The sequence below is a fragment of the Canis lupus genome, chromosome 1, assembly GCF_048164855.1.
Source record: "Canis lupus baileyi chromosome 1, mCanLup2.hap1, whole genome shotgun sequence".
Taxonomy (NCBI): domain Eukaryota; kingdom Metazoa; phylum Chordata; class Mammalia; order Carnivora; family Canidae; genus Canis; species Canis lupus.
The window spans coordinates 71,318,653-71,335,870 of record NC_132838.1 but is presented as its reverse complement, the minus strand read 5'-3'; the positions used below and the strand labels follow the sequence as shown (position 1 = coordinate 71,335,870).

Sequence of the window (17,218 nt, the reverse complement as noted above, 5' to 3'; positions counted from 1 at the left end):
CACACATCCTTGACCTTCTTCCCCCTCCTGGCTGAGGCAGCCAAGTATGCACCCTTGGAAACTATGTTTTGAAGTTAGAAGTATCCTAAAATGGGAAAAGTCTTAATCCCTGAATCACTGCTTGGAGGAAGGCCACCACCTATCAGGATCACCTATTGTAGACCTTAAGGGAGAAATAGTCTTTTATGTTGTTAAATGACTAAAGATACAGCAGCAAATATCACCTTTGCTAATCTTAGAGCCAATTTTTCCAGTACTATTTACTGAAAAATGTGTTCCTTCACTATTGAATTGAGATGCTTTTACCTTTATTGTAGAACAATATTGCAGTTAAGAACACAGCCATGCCATTGTTTTGTGCACATGGGCCTTGTACCTAATCTAAGTTTTCCCATAAGTAAAATGGGGTCAGTGAGAGTATGGTTGTGGGCGACCACGGACTAGCTGGAGTAACTGAACCAAACCAGGCCCCGACTTGCGTCCCTCATTCACTCAAAAGGCTCGGGAGCCTAAAGGGTGAATAGTTAGTAGACGCTTGAGAAAGAGCTTGAGGAATGGTTCTCAGGGCTCATTTGTACGTGATCGCCCACATAACACAATAGATACAACTTATTCTGACCTGGTCGTAAATGTAAATAAGGGTCTGTGCTGTCCTTGTTGGTCTGTTTACCATACCTAATATTCCTTTGAAGTATGCACATCTGGAGCAACAAGCTTATCTATTTACCAAGGTCTTCTGGCACCCATGAGTCTGTCTTGCATGCTGAGAAAGGGGAACTTTGGAGGGTTTCACAAACCTGCTAAAAATAAACACCTTCTTAGCTTTGTTTTGCTTATGCTATAAAATGTTGTAAAACCTTGAATAAAGCTGGCACTGCTTGGACATCATCCACTGTGTCCCTCCTGTCCCCATCTCTTTACTTTTCTTTTATTTTCCTCATCCCCTTATCCTCGAGACCCTGATCGTATTGCTGCAGCGCACGCAACATATGGTATGTAGTGAGCTCTCAATAAATGCTAGTTGTTTTTGATGTTATGTTATATGCTAAATCCTATTAAGCATGTGTCTGCTCTATCCCATGATATATTTGGCTATTGTTTGACGTATGGTGCCCTACGTCTTTCCTTGGGATTAAACTTTCATTTTGCTGGACTTAGTACTACTCCTTGACCTAGACAGTGTCTCTGCCACAGGCCCCAAGGCTTACAAGGCCCCACTGGCCTTCCTCCAGCCAAGCCCCTTGGCTGGTGAAGAGTGAGTGAAGTGTGTAAAGAGTCCATAAGGACTACCCAGACCTCATGCCCATACCCTCAAGATCATGTTCTGAGTACCTAGGAATTCAGAATTTCCTGTCCACATGGCCCCAAGCCCACTTCTAGGACCTGTGCAGTCCTCTTCTTTGGACCTTACCTCCTGTGTGTAGATCACACTTCTAGCTAGACCTGCAGCCTTGCAAGGGGGAGGCTGCGTTAGGCAGGGTAGGATGGAACTTGGACTTGCAGGTTAGGGTTCTACATGTATGATGTGGTTTCCCTCGCAGAAAAAGATGGAGCTAGTGGTAGGAAGAAAGAGAGGGAAATGTCACAATTTGGAAATCTTCATCTGTACTCCTATCTAAACTCTGCAAAGGTTAAGGAAGCACTTGGCTGGATTATATCCTTTGGAATTTTTTTTTCCAGTGAGCAACTGTGGGAAGAAAATTTATGAGTCCTCACATTAAACGAAGCTTATTCCTGTCATTCCACTGGACTGCTAATTTAGCTGGGGCTAGATATTCATCTATCTATATTTTTTTAAAATCAAACTTTGAAAATATTGCTCTAATATTTTTCAGCATGTAATTTCATTGATGAAAGGTACAATGCAAACTGATTCTTACCCTTCCCCACTCACCCACTCCCCAGAAGGTTTGTTTTGTTTTGTTTTGATTTTCTCTTTATCCTTCATATTCTGAAATTTCACCTTGATATATCCAGGTATGCATCTTTTTTTATATACCTTGCTTTTCACTTGTGGACATTTTAGATCTGCAGATTCTTGCCTTTCTTTAGTACCAGAAAATTTTAAATTTACTCTGGATATTGCCATTCTCATTTTCATAAATGTCAACTATAAGATTTTGACCTCCCAGATTGATTCAATTTTTCTCTCTCCCTGTTGCCAATGAGGGACATGAAGAACAAGGCATGTGCTTGGCTAATGTATACCACAAATCTTTCTATATCTTTGCAACTAAATTGATATGTGTACAGGTTAGCTATAGCTTCATAACAAATAACTACAAACTTCAAGGGCATTCAACAAAGGCATTCCTCGTGCAACTGCAGGTTGATTGGGAGCTGTGCCCTTGACTGGGGCAGTTCAGTTCTGCAGGTTAGTCATCTTCCTGAGGCTAGAGGGCTAGCCCTGGTTTATCTTCCTGGGGATGCTAGAAGCACAAGAGTATATAGGCCTAATGATGTATTCACGGAAAGTTGCTTCACTTCTGCTAACATCCCACTGGTCAAAGCAAGACACTTACACCCTGGCACTGTGTGAGGGCACTGCAAAGTTACATGGCTGAATGTGTGGGTGTAGGGAAGGGTGAAGAATCAGGCCTTAGCACCATCATAGTCTGGGTGCGTTATTACCCTCCCAGAGTACTCAGGTGGCCAGCTCTGGTACCACAAGTTGAAAAAGCCTGACAGAAATGTTCTCCAGTGCACACTTGCAACTTTGTATCTACAAAGGCCCTGATATGTGACTTGAGCTAACAAAAGACCTTTTGTAACAAGAGGGCTACAATTCCATATAAATACAATTTTGTCTTGTAAATTTGCTCATGTAAACCGCATGGAAAAGATAGTGTTGGGGGACCTGGGTGGCTCAGTCAGCTGGGTGTCTGCCTTCAGCTCAGGTCATGGTCCTGGAGTCCTGAGATGAAGCCCTACATAGGGTTCCTTGCTCAGTGACGAGTCTGCTTCTCTATCTGCCTTTCTCCTCCAGCTTGTGCTTACTTTCTCTCTCTCACTCTGTCTCTCCCAAATAAATAAATAAATAAATTTTTTTAAAAGGTAGTCTTGGGACACCTGGGTGGCTCAGTCAGCTGGGTGTCTGCCTTCAGCTTGGGTCATGATCCAGGTCCAGGGATTGAGCCCCGCATTGGGCTCCCTGCTCAGTGGGGAGCCTGCTTCTCCTTCACTCTGTGCACACACTCACTCTATCTCTCTCTCTCTCAGATAAATAAGTAAAATCTTAAAAAAATAAAAATAAAGATAGTCTTATATTCATGGGAGCACAGTAAAATTCTTCTTGGGCTGACTGTAACTTGAATAGCCAGGTATTAATCATTGCCCACAGCCTAATTATACTGGAAATAACCTGATAAACCTCTTTTTTTTTCTGTTTAAAGATTTTATTTATTTATTCATGAGAGACACACACAGAGAGAGGCAGAGACACAAGCAGAGGGAGAAGCAGGCTCCCCGTGGGAAACTCGATCTCTACACTCTGGGATCACAACCTAAGCCAAAGGCAGACACTCAACCACTGAGCTCCCTAGGCATCCCTGATAAACCTCTTCAACTCATGATTGCCATGTCCATAGTAATATAGAAAGAAAAGGGATCCAGAATTCTCACACCAGAGGGTTGGGAGAAGCAGTCCTTTCGGAAGGCAGTGCCAAGAGACTTGCTTTGATACTATCTCTCTTTTTTTTTTTTTTTTGATACTATCTCTCATAGCAAGCATGATGCTTTTATGTAAAAGAGTATATGTTACATATCAATACAAAATAGCAAACACTTTTACAAAATTTGCACAAAATTGAGGAAGTTTCAATTATGCATGCAAATGGATTTTGCTATTATTACTCTCCTCTGGAATTGTTTTTGTTGACATAGGTGGTGATTTGGGAGAGCTAAACCATCTTCTAAGCACTCCTTAAGACCCCCACCATCAGCAAGCATAGAACACTGGGCAGTGTTTCCTTTCTGCATAGTATTAAAAGTGACTGAGTTACTGAGATACTCATACTGACTCTCTTATGTACAACAAAAGACATAAGTTTCATTATTTTAGGCCCACAATGATTAATTATCAGCTTGATTTGGAATCAAGTTTAAAATGGGATATATAATAATATATTATTACAAAAAATACATGATTTGGCAGGGTGCCTGGCTGGAGCATTAGACTCTTGATCTCGGGGTCATGAGTTCGAGTCCCACATTAGGATAGATATTACATAGAAAAATAAAATCTTTAAAAAATTATATAATTTGGATTGTTTGAATAAAATCCAAAATAGACTAAAATGAAGCAGTTTAATTAAACAATTGATTGATAATACCTTCAACAAGCACTTAAATCTTATAAAAGGTCATTGAGCTGTCTCTTGGAATGGCTTCCTTCTTTTTTTTAATTTTTATTTATTTATGATAGTCACAGAGAGAGAGAGGCACAGAGGCAGAGGGAGAAGCAGGCTCCATGCACCGGGAGCCCGATGTGGGACTCGATCCCGGGTCTCCAGGATCGCGCGCTGGGCCAAAGGCAGGCGCCAAATCGCTGCGCCACCCAGGGATCCCAATGGCTTCCTTCTTTATCACACTTAAGATCTGTAGGTATGTTGAGGGCCCCAACTATCAGCTTCTGCCAAAGGTCGTCAATACGTTTTGTATCTACAGAAACTTTCTGCTATGGCATTTTATCTTAATTATTGTCAAAGTAAGGTAAGTAAGGACAAATACATCTTTAGTTCAAGTTCTATTCCTCCTTCTGGTGTCAGAGATTAATTCTGAAGAACAGTGTCAGTACAGTTATTGTTGATATTATTTTTCATGCTTTTTATCCAGAACTGACTTTGGATTTATAGGAAGGTTGCAAAAACAGCACAGAGAGTTTTCATATATCCCTCACTCATCTCCCTCTAATGTATAACCACAGAAAATGATCAAAACCAGAATCAACAGTAGTACAATGTTAATTTAGTACAATGTTACTACAACTATAGTAAACTACAGTTCTTTTTTTCTAGGATTTTATTTATTTATTCATGAGAGACACAGAGAGAGAGGCAGAGACATAGGCAGAGGGTGAAGCAGGCTCCCTACAGGGAGCCGGATGCGAGACTCCATCCTGGACCCCGGGATCATGCCCTCTGCCATAGGCAGATACTCAACCACTGAGCCATCCAGATGCTCCTAAACTACAGTTCTTATTCAAATTTCACCAATTTGTGGTGCCTGGCTGGCTTGGTCTATAGGGCATGTGGCTCTTGATCTCAGGGTCAGGAGCTTGAGCCCCACATTGGGGGTAGAATTACTTACATAAATAAACAACATTTTTTTCCACAAATTTTTTTCAGTAATACCTTTTTTTTTCTTCTAAAATCATATCTGGGATCTCACAGAACATTACGTTGTCACTCATGATTTATCCATACTTCCTTCTAGTCAATAATAGTTCCTCAGTGTTCCCTTGTCTTTCATGATCTTGACAGTTTGAAGAAAAATAATTATTTTTTTGGACATCCCTCAACTTGGATTTGCAACCAGCTTCTTTCACTTCACATGGTTTTTTTTTTTAAGACTTTATTTATTTATTCATGAGAGACATAGAGAGAGAGAGGCAGAGACACAGGCAGAGAGAGAAGCAGACTCCATGCGGGAAGCCCGATGCAGGACTCCATCTGGGGACTCTAGGATCATGCCCTGGGCCAAAGGCAGGCACTAAACCTAATTGCTGAGCCACCCAGGGATCCCCACACTTCACATGTTTTAAATGCTTATCCACGTTACAGCGTAAATCAATATTTTGTTCCTTTTTATGACTAAATAATATTCTATTCCATGGATATATATGATGTGTGTAAACCACATTTTGTTTATCCATTCATCAGTTCATAGACATTTGGGTTGTTTCCATTTTGTGGCTATTATTAAGAGTGGTGCTATGAGCATCCATGTACAAGTTTTTATGTGGGTGTATGTTTTCATTTCTTTTGGATAATACCTAGGAATGGAATTGCTGGGTCATATAGCAACTATATGTTTAACTTTTTGAATACTGCTAAATTGTTTTCTAAAGCTACCACACCATTTTACATTCCCACCAGCAATATATGAGGATTCTAATTTTTTCAGGAACACTTGCTTTTATCTGTCTTTTTCATTATGGGTATCATGTCCCATAGTTTTTAAGAGTTCTGTATATTGTAAAATATTTGGCCTCTTGTTTATGTATATTTTCTGAATATTTTCTCCCCAGTTGTCAATTGTTTTTTGACTTGATTCATGGAGTTTTTGTCAAACAAATTTATTAGAAATTTTATCTTCACCTTAGTGATTTAAGATGTCACCTTTGTCACACACTGTTTCCATATATATTTGGGTCTGATTCTAACTTTTATTGTATTCCAGTGGCCCACTTGCCTATTCTTGCACCAATACCATACTGGTTTGATTATAATGACTTTTATTTATTTATTAATACCTAGTAAAGTTAGTCCCAAACCATTTTTCTTTTTCAGTGTTTTCTTGGCCATTGCTACATGTTTGTTTTTCTATATGAACTTTAGTATCAACTTGTCTGACTGTATAAAACGGTTTGCTGATAATTTTCTTGGAACTGCATTAACTTTACAAATTAACATAGGGAGAACTTAACATCTTTGGGATGTTCAGTCACTCTATCCGGGAACAGGGAATGTCTTTCTATTTGTTCAAACCTATTTTATTGTCCTTAAGTAGTGCTTTAAGATTTTCCTCATATAGGGACACCTGGGTGGCTCAGCGGTTGAGCATCTGCTTAGGGCATGATCCCAGAGTCCCAGGATCGAGTCCCACATCAGGCTCCCTGCGTGGAGCCTGCTTCTTCCTCTGCCTGTGTCTCTGCCTCTCTCTGTGTGTCTCTCATGAATAAATTAATAAAATTGTAAAAAAAAAAAAGTTTTCCTCATATAGTGTTTATACATCTGTTGTTAAAATTAATTGTAACTACTTAATCCTGTTTGTTTTTATAGTAAAGAGGGTTGTCTCTAACATTGTTTTCTGTTTATTGTTTGTGGATATAAAGGCTATTGATTTTTATATGTTAATGTCATATACTTCACTGAATTATTTTATTGTGTAAATTAAATTTATCATTGATTTTTTTCTGGGTTTCCAGGTATAGTATCATATCATCTGCAAATATAAATAGTTTTACTTCTTCTTTATCCATTCCAATGCCTCTAATTGATTTCTCTTGTCTAATTGCATTGGCTAATACCTCTAGTACAATGTTGGATAATAGTGGATAGTGTGCATTCATGTCTTATTTCCAGTCCTAAAAGCATTGCTGGTGGCATTCAATCATTAAATAAGGAATTAGCTTTAGGAGCATGAGTGTGTGTGTGTGTGTGTGTGTGTGTGTGTGTGTTAAAGGGATACATGCCCCCTAATGTTTTTATAGCAGCATTACTATAATAGCCAAATGCAAATAGCCCAAGTGTCTATCAATTGATGAATGGCTAAAGAAAATATGGTATATATTAAAACGGCATTTTAGTATTACTCAGCCATCAAAATGGAATGAAATATTGCATTTTCAATGACATGAATGGAGCTAGAGAGTTTTTGCTGAAAGAAATAGATCAGAGAAAGACAAATGCCATATGATTTTACTCATATGTGGAATTTAAGACACAAAACAAATGAGCAAAGGGGAAAAAAGAGAGAGGCAAGATAAATAAACTCTTTTAAAAATTATTTTATTTATTTATTCATGAAAGACAGACAGACAGAGAGAGAGAGAGAGACAGAGAGGCAGAGACACAGGCAGAGGGAGAAGCAGACTCCGTGAAGGAAGCCCGATGTGGAACTGCATCCCGAAACTCCGGGATCATGCCCTAAGTCAAAGGCAGACTCTCAACCACTGAGCCACCCAGGCATCCCCCAAGAAGTAAATTCTTTAAGTATAGAGAATGAACTGATGGTTGCCAGAAAGGAGATGGGTGGGAGGATGGGTTAAATGGATGATGGGGATTAAGGAGAGCACTTGTGATGTGCACTGGAGATTGTATGGAAATGTTGAATCACTATATTATACATCTGAAATTAATATCACACTGTATGTTAACTAACTGGAATTTACATAAAAACTTTTTTAAAAAGTATTCTTTAATTCCTATATTTCTGAGTGTTTTCATGATAAATGGGTATTGATTCATTCAAAGGCTTTCTCAGCTTCTATACAGACATAATATGATCTTTTCCTTTGATTTATTATTATGGTATGAATTAACTAACTTCCAAATATTAAACCAGGTTTGCATTTCTGGAATAAATCCCACTTGGTTTTGATGTTTTATTTTCTTAATGTGGCATTGTATTCTTTTTGCTAATATTTTATTTAAAATTTTTATATCAATGAACATTATGTTGGTCAATAGTTTTCTTTCTCTGCAGTGTATCTAGTTTAGATATCAGTATTATGTTTGCTTCATAAAAGAGATTAGAGGGGCACCTGGGTGGCTCAGTCAGTTCAGTGACTGCCTTTGGCTCAGGTCATTATCCCAGAGTCCTGGAATAAAGCCTGCATGCAGCTCCCTGCTCAGGTGGGAATCTGCTTCTCTTTCTGCTCCTCACCTCATTTGTGCCTCTCTCTCTAGCTCTCTTTCTCTCTCTCAAATAAATAGAATCTTAAAAAAAAAAAAGAAATTAGAAAGTTTTCCTTCCTTTTAAGTGTCCTATATTAATGTTTTGGTAGAATTTTTCTGTGAAATTGTCTGGGTCTGGTGCTTTTCTGTGGGGGGTAGTTACTTAATAATTTTCTGTATCTTCTATGGAAATTGATCTTTAAAATTTTTCTAATTCTAATGAGTTCAATTTTGCCAATATGAATTTCCCTAGGAAATTACCAATGTCTCTACTATATATATATTTTTTAAGATTTTATTTATTCATAGCGAGAGAGAGAGAGGCAGAGTCACAGGCTCCATGCAGGGAGCCCGACCTTGGGACTCCATCCTGGGTCTCCAGGATCACACCCCAGGCTGCAGGTGGTACTAAACTGCTGTGCCACCGGGGCTGCCCTACTATTTGTTTATAAGTCATGTATGATTTCAAGTTTTTTCTTGTCTCAATGGTTATTTCCTCTTATTGAGATTCATTTAAAGTGCATTTTAAAAGAAACCAAATATGGGGTGCCTGGGTGGCTCAGTCAGTTAAGTGACTCTTGATTTTGGCTCTTTTCATGATTTCAGGGTCATGGGACCAAGCTCACATTGAGCTCTGTGCTCAGCACAGAGTCTGCTTCAGTTCTGCTTCTCCCTCTGCCCCTCCCCCTACTTGAGCTCCCCCTCTCTGAAATAAATAAGTAAATAAAATATTTTTATAAATAAATAAACAAATAAACCCCAATATGATGGGCAAAGGAACGAAAGACTTTTTCCTTTTTGGTGCACTTCTATATTACATTTCTCCCCAGTAGAAATATTCATGTAGTACTTATATAATTTTTAAAATATTTTATTTATTTATTTCAAAGAAAGAGAAGCATGAGGGAAGGGCAAGGAAGAGCAGAGGGAGAGGGAGAGAGAGGGAGAAAGCAAACTCATACTGATCATGGAACCCGATGAGGGGCTTGATCCCAGGACCCTGAGACTATGACCTGAACCAAAATAAAGTCAGCCACTCAACCAAATAAGCCACTTTTATAATTATTTATTACCCTATTTTTATATAATTTTAATATTTATAAATTTAAATTTAAATATATAATTTATTAATTTTATAAATTTATAAAGTTTTATAAATTTTAATATTTATAAATTTTGACCATTAAATAAGATATTAGTTTTAGGAGCATGAGTGTGTGTGTGTGTGTGTGTGTGTTTGTGTGTTAAAGGGATACATGCCCCTAAATAAAATAAATTTAAATATAATTTATTTATAAAATTTTACCCTATATAATTTTAATATTACCCTATTACTTACATAATTTTTAAAAAGCAATATGAACAGAAGAATAAAGTCCAAAAGGACACAGACACATGCATACACTGAGGGGTGGCCTCTAACTAATAAGAGGTCTATGGCTCATTAGCCCCCTTTGATATAAATTAGCATGTCAAGATACAATTTGAATCAGTTGATTCTTTTAAAAATTACATTGTATCTGAAACATATTCTGGAGATGATTGCATTATTAGTTAGATGAGCAAATTTTTAAGGGGCACCCATCCCTCCAACAAAAAGGAAAGCCTCTCTGTCAGCTTAAATATAGACTCCTCCTGCAGCTTTAGCATGGTCCCCCAGTTATACCAGGTGCTTAAAAGTTGATGACTGAGGGTCATCAATCCCTCAATCAGTTAAGCATCTGACTCTTGATTTCAACTCAGGTCTTGATCTCAGGTTCGTGAGTTCAAGCTCTGTATTGGACTTCATGCTAGCTGTGGAGCCTACTTTTAAAAAAAAGTTGATGATTGATTATTACTGTGGCATAATTATACCACCTTATGTTTTCATGATGCTTTTCAGGTGTTCAAAGCACTTCTACATATTTTCTTATTTGACCCTCACAATACCAAATTAGGTAGACTTGGTAGGGTATCTTCATTTTACAGGTGAAGGAAAAAATCTCAAAGAGCTTAAGTGGCTTTACCAAGGCCATCTGGCTGACATGGGGTGGGTTAGAACTGTCACTAAGTCCACTTCTCTTCCCTTTTATGCTATGGTGCTATTGCAGCTTGATTTCTTCTAGGACGTGTTTAAAAAAAATCACAATGTTTGCTAAATGATAATGTCAATAGCAGAGATGTTATATAGGCAAAACAATTTAGAAATTGCACTTTTAAATGCTCACTCAGCCTTAAGAGGTAATTATGTAATGACTTAGGAAACCCAGCCACTTTAGAAAACTTACTATAATGGCAAAATTATCTGTGATGCTAAGCAAAAGAATCAAGTATACTTTATTGCTTAGCATTTCTATTTAGCTGCAAGTAGAGTTTTGAGACATTCCACCCCCATCCATTCAACAAATATTTATTGAGTGCCAAGTACATGCCAATCACTTTTTTCAGCACTGAGGATACAGCAGTGGACAAAGTCTGTGTTTTTAGAGCTCACACTCTAGTGGAGGGAGACAGATAACAAACAAAAATAAATATACACTATGGAAAATGCTATGGAGGAAGAAATGGCTCTCTTGCTCTCTCTTGCTTACTCAAACAAAATCTTTTTTTAAAAAAAGAAATACTGAATGTTTTATTTATTCATTTATTTTTACCTTCATATCTTCACCACATAGACCCTGTCTTTTGTCTTTATTTTTATAATAAATTGAATTTTTCCCTAAAGGACTAAAGCTACATAGCATGGGACTCTTGGAAACTTTAGTTAATAGGGAAAACAATCAGGAGAGATGCACTATTAGCCGGGCATTTGATGAGATGAACTGCCCTTTGTGTTTCAGAAATCATACTTCTTGCTTAGAATGTTTCTTTATCTTCTTCCTTTATGCAAAGGAAATATCCAGGATGCTTAATGTTTTGTGTTACTGTTATCCTCACAGTCTAATGACCTCCAAACCCAATACTCAGTGACTTAAAACAGCAGCCATATCATTACCTTACAATTCTATGGGTTGACCTAACTCAACGGGGCAATTCTGCTGGCCCTCTTGGTGTTTCCCAGCCAGGTGCATCACATGGTAGGGGAGGTTATTGTCATGTGGAAGTTTGCCAGTGATGCAGGAATGGCTGAGTCTTCCTCCTTCCCCCAAGTAGTGTTGGGCTTCTCCTCTCTATTTGGGTTAGAAAAATATGGCAGCTTGGGCTTCCTCACAGCATGGCAGCTAAGTTCTAGAAGGTAATGGAAGCTGCGTTTCCTTCTAAAGGCTGGGCCCAGAATTGGCACAGCATCATCTCCACTTCATTCTATTAACAGAATCATAGCCAGTCCAGAGTCAATGAGGGAGAGGACTGCACAAGTACATGAGTAGCAGAGAATTGCAGTGCACTGAGATCCATCTTTGGAGACCAGTTATAGCCTTTTCTCATCCTGCATCATTGTAGGTGTGTTTACTTTTGTTTAGAACCAAATAGAAAGTCTACAACACATGCTGATAAAAAATATTATGCAAACACAGAGAAAGGAATGAACAACACTTTCTGACAGGGAAAAGAAATGTCTTTGAAGGAAAGGAGATTTCAAGCCAAATTTTGAATGATGGATTGTCTCCCTGGGCAGCTCAAGTAGGGTAGATGAGGCAGAGAAAATAGCGTGTATGAGCTTGCTGAAGCATAAAGGAGCCAGTAATATTTGGGGAACAGAGGACTTAGGAACATGTGAAGGGGAGGGGGAGATGGTGGGAAAAAATAAAGAAGAAAGCTAGGGTTTGATCAAGGCAGGATATTCCAGGGGCTTAGAGAGTACTTCCACTAGCTGAGAGAAAAGCCAGAACCCCCTTTGGGTAAAGTTAATTCCTCAATACACACCATCTACCTGTATTTTGGAATACACATTGAGAGTGTAGGCTTTTGTTTGCCTGGGCTGGCCTGGCCCAGGTGGTTGCCATGACACTAATTTATAAATATCCTCATTCTCCTCTCCTGAGTACAGGGGATTGTGCTCCCTTAATCCCTTTGAAGATAGGCATAGCCTTAAGACTTGCTTAGTTGAAGACATGTAAGTAGAAGTGCTGAGCATGCAGAAGATTTAGAAGTCTATGAAAGAATGTGCTCTCTTCAGCAGCAGATATATGAAAATTGGAACAATACAGAAAAAATTAACATGGCTCCTGCACAAAAATGTCATGCAAGTTTGTAAAGCATTCTATATTTTTAAGAACTTATAAAACTCAACATCCAAAAAACAAATAATCCAATTTAAAAATGGACAGAATATACAAACTGATATTTCTCCAAAGAAGACGTCCAGATGGCCAATAAACACAAGAGAAGATGCTCAACATTACTTACCATCAAGGAAATGCAAATCAAAACTACAATGAGATACCATCTCACATCTGCCAGAACGGCTAAAATCAAGAACACAAGAAACAACAGGTCAAGGAACACTTGTGCATTGTTGGTGGGAATGCAAACTGGTACAGCCACTGTGGAAAACATTATGGAGATTCCTCAAGAAGTTAAGAATAGAGCTACCTTACAATCCAGTAATCACACTACTGTGTATTTACCTAAAGAATACAAGAACACGAATTCAAAGGGATACATGTACACCTATGTTTAGAGCAACATTATTTGCAGTAGCTAAGGAATGGAAGCAGCCCAAGTGTCCATCCATTAATGAATGGATAAAGAAGATGTGGTGTGTATATATACATGTGTATATACTATTCAGCCATAAAAAAGAATAAAATCTTGCCATTTGCCATGACATGGATGGAGCTAGAGTGTATTATGCTAAGCAAAATAAGTCAGAGAAAGACAAGTACCATGTGATTTCACTCATGTGGAGTTTAACAAGAAAGAGAAAATGTAAGAGAGCAGGTGAAAGCAAGAAACAGACTCTTAATAGAACAATCTGATGGCTACCAGATGGGAAGAGGCTGGGGAGATAGGTTAAATAGGTAGTAGAGATTAAGAAGTGGACTTGAAATGATGAACACAGGGTGCTGTCTGCCATTGTTGAATCACCACATTGTTTTTGTTTTTGTTTTTTTAGTTTAATGTATTTTAATAGCAAACTTACAGGAACAGCACAGAAGACAGACAACATTAAAAACATGTACTTGCATGTAGGACAACTCAGAAAAGTATAGTGAATGGATGGAATCTACTGTATGATAAAAATGCTACAAACACCATTTAGTTGCCATCAATAAGAAATTTACTTGTTTAAAAAAAATTCAAATGCTGGTATTGTCCAGAAAAATTTAACAGGTTTATTTATAATTGTTATAAAGTTGAACTGCTGAAACGTGTTCACTGAAACATTTGGACTTGCATTAATGCTTTATATCCCTGCATTTATATTAAAATTTTACACACAAATGAAAATGGAAAAACTGCCAATACCTGATTTCTGTCCCCTATTTTTCCACTTGCAATCATATACTAGGTATATGACCCCATGGAAAAAAAAATATCTAACGTTCAGAGAATTACCAATAACAGGAAGAAGAGAAAAAAAAATTTTTTAAAGAATGAAATGTTTTCCATCATAGTGGATTCTTAAGCACGTTCTCCACGTATGCAGCGTGCTAGCTGGATGTCTTTTGGCATAATTGTGACACGTTTGGCATGGATAGCACACAGGTTGGTGTCTTCAAAGAGGCCCACCGGATAGGCCTCACTTGCCTCCTGCAAAGCACCAATAGCTGCACTCTGGAAGCGCAGATCTGTTTTGAAGTCCTGAGCAGTTTCTCGCACCAGACGCTGGAAAGAAAGTGTGCGGATCAGAAGTTCAGTGGACTTCTGATAACGTCTAATTTCTTTTTTTTTAAATTTATTTATGATAGTCACAGAGAGAGAGGCAGAGACACAGGCAGAGGGAGAAGCAGGCTCCATGCACCGGGAGCCCGACGTGGGATTCGATCCCGGGTCTCCAGGATCGCGCCCTGGGCCAAAGGCAGGCGCCAAACCGCTGCGCCACCCAGGGATCCCAACGTCTAATTTCACGGAGCGCCACAGTAGCAGGCCTGTAACGATGAGGTTTCCTCACCCCTCCAGTAGAGGGCGCACTCTTGCGAGCGGCTTTTGTAGCCAGTTGCTTCCTCGGTGCTTCACCACCGGTCGACTTGCGGGCAGTCTGCGTTGTCCGAGCCGGGGTGCGGAGACCTCCTTACTTACCCCCTCTCCTTCGGCTGGAGCTCGGCGAGCTAGAGGCGGCGCTGGCGTTGGCGAGCGACCGCGGGGCGGCGGGGGCGAACACCCAATCACCACACTGTACTCCTGAAACTGATATAACACTGTATGTTAACTAAGTGGAATTAAAATTAAATTATTTTTAATTTAAAAAAGAAGTCAATAAGAGATTCATCACATATTCTTTCCCCACCTGAGGCACCAAAGAACATGGACTGAGATGGAGGCTCCATGAGCCTGGGCCCATGAGTAGTCATGAAGAGCTTGTGCTCTGCCCTAGTCCTCAATGAACTTGCAGTGTGAATTACATGGGGATTGTTACTGCATATATCTTAGTCTATGTTGGCATTATACTGTAGGTGGTCTTAAACAAGTTATTTGGTTTCCCTGTGTCTTAGTTTCTTTCTTTTTAAAAAATATTTTATTTATTATATATATATATATATATATATATATATATAGAGAGAGAGAGAGAGAGAGAGAGAGAGAGAGAGAGAGAGGCAGACACACAGGCAGAGGGAGAAGCAGGCTCCATGCAGGGAGCCCGACGTGGGACTCGATCCCAGGACTCCAGGATCACGCCCTGGGCCAAAGGCAGGTGCTAAACCGCTGAGCCACCCAGGGATCCCCTTACTTTCTTTGCCTATAGAAAAGGAATAATAGTACATCCCTCTTAGGGTTATGCTGAGAATAAGTGAGTTACACATTATACTACTTTGCTAGGGCTTCCGTAACAAAGTACCACAGACAAACTCAGCAGACATTTTTTTTTCCACAGTTCTGGAAGCTGAAAGCCAAAATCCAAGTGTGAGCAGGATTGGTTTCCTCATGGCCTTTTTCCTTGGCTTTTGTACATGGCTGTCTTCTCTGTTCCTTCATCCGATCTTCCCTTTGTGCACATCTGTGTCCTAATCTCTTCTTCTAGGACACCAGCCACATCGGACTAGGGTCCACCCTAGTGACCTCATTTTAATTATCTCTTTAAAGACCTTCTCTCCAAATACAGTTACATTCTGATGTACTGAAGAAGAGGACTTCAACATGTGAACTGGGGGTATGGGATACATTTCAGCCCATAACAGACATGAAAAGCATTTATAGAAGAACAGTATGTGATACATAGTAAATAGTCAATGAATTTAGCTATTATATTACTACCATTATCTTTTAAATATACTGATAAGGGATGCCTGGGTGGCTCAGTTGGTTGGGTGTCTGCCTCCAGCTCAGGTCATGATCTCAGGGTCCTGGGATGGATCTCCATGTCCCTGCTTGGTGGGGAGTCTGCTTCCCCCACTCTCTCCTTTGCCTCCCCCCCACACTCATGCTCTTTCTCTCTCAAATACATAAAATCTTTAAAAATAATAAATAAATAAAAACACTGGTAAGAAAATATATTCAAGATACAGTATTACCTAAAGAAATAACATATTGTATATTATCCCTATTTATTTAATTAATTAATAAGCAATAATATTGTGCACTTGAAGAAAACAATCTAAACAATATACCATCTGAAAAGGCTGTACACTGTACAATTCCAAGTATATGACATTCTGGAAAAGGCAAAACTATGGAGACATTAAAAAGATCAGTAGTTGTCAAAGATTGTGGGAAGGAAGGAATAGATGGAGTACAAAGGATTTTTAGGATTTTAGAGCAGTAAAACCTGTATGAACCTGTATGATGCTATAATGGTGGATACATGTCATTAAACATTTGTCAAAAACCATAAAATGTGCAACACCAAGAACCTTAATGTAAACAATGGAGTTTGGGTGATAATGACACATCAATGTGGATTCACTAATTTGTAGACTATATTTTGCACACTACATTTGCAGTGTAACAAGCATATCACTCTGGTGGAAGTTGCTGACAGTGGGAGGGGTTTTGTTTACTGAGGGGCAGGGAGGAATATGGGAAATCTTGGTACTTTTTGCTCAATTTTGCTATGAATCTAAAGTTGTTTAAAAATAAAATTTTAAAAATTTAAAATACACAAAAAAGCCAAAATGTAATTATTTGGGGTGGGGAGGGATTAAGGGACAAATTATGAGGATTTTTCCATTACATATTTTTGTGATTGAGTTTCTTAATTTTTTTTGTGTTGTAAATGTATAATCAGAAACAAATATATAAGAAAACAAAAGTAAAGGATGGCAGACCCCCCATGGGATGAATAATAAAAAAACAAAGATGGCAGAATCCACACTCCATATTTCTGTCTCATGAGGCCTAATACACAGCTGATGCTCAATAGAAGTTGACATGATCTTCAAGTGCTTGTTAATGGTCTCAGCCAGCATACCACCTCCAAGAGATGCCCAGGGCCCAAGGCTCCATCCCCTCCAAACCAACCATTGCCCATTTGCCAACGACCCCTGATTGGGACTAATTACTTTAAAGGACATAATGGGGAC

General features: G+C 38.8%; 1 non-coding gene across 1 annotated transcript; it reads left to right on the top strand.

Annotated features, from left to right (window-relative positions):
- Nucleotides 1–12,701: 12,701 nt before the first annotated feature.
- LOC140608852 (U6 spliceosomal RNA) lies at nt 12,702–12,808 on the top strand. The gene has a single exon (XR_012010851.1). It is a non-coding gene; the product is annotated as a U6 spliceosomal RNA (small nuclear RNA).
- The last annotated feature ends 4,410 nt before the right edge of the window (nt 12,809–17,218 follow it).